At 44.9% G+C, this 3,449-nt stretch overlaps 1 protein-coding gene across 14 annotated transcripts in view; it reads left to right on the top strand.

Moving 5' to 3' along the window:
- ZBTB38 (zinc finger and BTB domain containing 38) overlaps window positions 1-3,449 on the top strand; it is a 143,020-nt gene that overhangs the window by 107,922 nt on the left and 31,649 nt on the right. The window lies entirely within an intron of this gene.

The following is a 3,449-nucleotide window of genomic DNA, read 5'->3' as shown; positions in this document are numbered from 1 at the left end:
CCCCCCGCCCACAGTATGACAAATGCTTAGCTTGGTCTCCAGACCAAGGGATTCGCTCTGCGCCAGCACCCCAAAAGTCTCTAGACCAGGTACGGTTGCTTCCTTGAAGAGATCTCTGTTGTTCCACTGAGAACTTCTCTGAGATTCCCCAAGGACACTTGTGATCTTGCTGGTTTAGGCTTTATTGTGTTGACCCTTTTGCTTGACATCCAGGCTGTGCTTCTGTGATCTAGTTTCTAGAATTGTTATTGTCTAGGTAATTCAGTGAAGGAGCATGATACCAATTCAAAATGCCCTTATCCGGTAAGGAGCTGTGCATCCTCTGTAGTTACTGCTTCCCTTGTTACATCACCTGCTAATGATGAATATGGAAACCTCTTTTCCTAGATTTATTTTTTTAGTTAAAAAAATTTTTTTGGCCATGCTGCATGGGATGCAGGATCTTCGTTTCCCAACAGAAGATCAAACCTGCACCCCGTGCAGTGGAAGCGGCGTCTTAGCCACTGGACCTCCAGGGAAGCCCCTGGAACCCTCTCTAAAAATGGATGCCTCTGAGAGTGTGAGTCTGATTGTGTGGAGGTCTGATGAGGAGTTATCATCCCTTTCTCAGAGTTTGAGCAGACCGTATCATTAAAATGACTTTAGGGAATGCCCTGGTGGTCCAGTGGTTATTATTCCGTGCTTTCACTGCTGGAACCAAGGTTCAATCCCTGGTCAGGGAACTAAGAGCCTGCAAGCTTTGCAGTACAACCAAAAATGAACAAATAAAAATTTAAAAATAAAACAGTTTGAATCAAAGTGGAGAATTTGATATCTACCCTTTTTGTCTCCCAGGACTCATACAGTGGGAAATTTTCCACATGGGAGTGAACAGACTGGAGGGAATGTGAAGGAATATTATGTGACCCAAAGATATTCCATGTTAGGGCTTCTGACCCCCTCTTCTTCATTAAAATGGAGTACTTCTGTAATTTTGAAAGCTTGAATACTGGTATCTCACCATTTAAATTTTAGGAGGCCTGTGAATCACTGTAGGAATCACCGGTACTTTAAGGCCTAAGTGATCTATCTCTATGTCATTGTAGATTAGGGTCTAAAATGCTGATATATACAGGGACAGGAAGGTGATATGAATGTTCAATGTAGGCTGGATTTAAGAAGATAGAAAGGTTAGATCATGGCAAACTGGAGGACATGAAAACTTCTAAAATACCGTAGGGCTGAATGAGCCAGGTCCGCAGGCCTACTCAGCCTCTGGACTGCTGCTCTGCTCGGCAGCTGTAGAGCTTCGCCATCTGACTCAATCCACCAGGCTGGATTTCCTCAGTGGCAACCTGCCCAGCCTTTTCCTGCAGAGCGTTGGGCTTGGAGCTCTCCAAGGCCCAGCCCAAGAAAAATTCGTGGCCATCGAGCCTTCTCCATGTCACAGCAAAGAAAGGAGCTACTTTGGCTGTGAAGCGTGTCCATCTCATACGGGCAGTGATTCGTCAGGAGAACACAGCTTTTGTGTCCAAGGATATCTGGAGGGGCATCAGACAAAGCAGCCTTGATTAAGCTGCTCTGTGCTCAGAGTGCCCATTTCAGGATGCAACAGGAAGAACCCACCAAAGGAAGCCCCATCTTATCTGGCCACGTCACTCCCAAGGCAGCTAAATGCCAAGGCTGATCTGGATGGTCTTGGGCAATGGGGTGAAAACGGGACAGCAGGCATATCTTGATAAACTTGGTCTGTGATATTGACCTCCTTGGCCCAAGAATGCTTTCTGAAATATTAGGCAGTTAGCTACTTCCTAACTCATCCTAGGCTGGGACAATGTGAGAATTGTCCTCCCTTTCTCTGTTGACACTCTATTGACCTTCCGAACATCCTGGAATTTATAATGCCTTCCCTTTTTTCTAAACATCTTTTAATCACTCTCCTTTTCATCAGCTCTCTTGGTGCTAAGTGAGTCATAATGTCTGCAAACACTCAGCACAGGGCCTGGCACGTAGAAAGTGCTCAGTAAATATTAGCTTTTATCGTCATTGGCACCATCATCATCACCATGATAACTGTTGTCGTTTCCCCAGCAGATACGGAAACTTGGTTTCTTTTTGGTTGTGTACCTCCACACAGCCTCTTTGGGACAGTCTCTGGGTGGAGGCTATGGAGAGGTGTGCCTTTCACATTACACTGTAGGCTTGTATGATGGGGTGGTTTTGACCACGCTGGGAATCTGATCCTGAAGGCTTTGTCCCCTGGCTGCAACTTTAACTTCAGCCAAGTACCGGACTCCTTACTCACACACCCCCACCACTTGCCATTAACCCTTTGGCCATGCAAACCCTTTTGCCAAGCAGGGGAATTCCTTGTTAGAGGATAGACCACTTTTGTGCATCAGGGAGCCCACCAAATAGTAATAATATAGAACTTTGAAGGTAGAGCATGTGTAGATATAAAAATGAGGTCAGTCCGTGAAGATTTTGGGGCACTGGTAGGTGATGAGAAGTGGGGTATAACTGAACCTTCTTCAGAGTTGGTGACTGAAGAATATCGCCCGCTCCTTGGAAACACTTTTAAAAAAAATTTTTTTTTGATGTGCACTGTTTTTTAAAGTCTTTATTAAATTTGTTACATTATTGCTTCTGTGGATTTTTTTTTAATGTTTTTTTGGGTTTTGGGCCACAAAGCATATGGGATCTTAGCTCCCCAACCAAGGATCAAACCCGTACCCCCTGACTGCCAGGGAAATCCCTCCTAGGAAATATTTCAGAAAATGGAAATAACTGATGCCATGCTCCCATGGTGACTTATTGTTTGGACTGGAAGTTACTAAGGTGGTGAGGAGAAAATGGCCACAGCATCTTAGAGATGAAATCCTAGCTTCATATCAAATTCACTTAGTTTAGAAAGCAAATTAATAAAAGCCTTTTCAGCCCTTCAAAGCTCTCACCTCTATTTTGAGGGTAACGTGGTCTAGTATTTTATCAATCGGTAATTGTGGTGCTTTTTTCTGTTTTCTAAAGTACTTTCAGATGGAGTCCTGGATACTTAGTGGCCTGGGATCCCTAGGGCTGCACGAGACTTAGAAGTGGAGCTGTGTACTTAGCAGATGACTCTCGAGAGTGTTTTCTTTTTCCCACTTCTTCCTGCCACTGTTGGAGAACTTAGCTTGGAGTTCTGGACTCCAGTCCCCTCCCCCATCCACCCAGTCAAGTTATTGTCATGGTGTCTGGTAGCCCGCCAAGGATGTTTCTACATCCCCAAAGCTGTGAATGTGACATTTGGGGGAAAAGGGGGGTCTTCACAGATGTAAATGTTTAAGGATCTTGAGATGAATTCATCCTGGATTATCAGGTGGACCCTGAATCCAATGGCAAGTGTCCTTATAAGAGACACACAGAAGAGAGATGCAGAAAGAGGGGAGGGCCATGTGAACATGAAGGCAGAGATTGGAGTTATGCACCTG

This window comes from Bison bison, unplaced genomic scaffold (genome assembly GCF_000754665.1).
Source record: "Bison bison bison isolate TAMUID 2011002044 unplaced genomic scaffold, Bison_UMD1.0 scf7180017864384, whole genome shotgun sequence".
Taxonomy (NCBI): Eukaryota; Metazoa; Chordata; class Mammalia; order Artiodactyla; family Bovidae; genus Bison; species Bison bison.
This window is presented reverse-complemented; position numbering and strand designations above follow the sequence as displayed.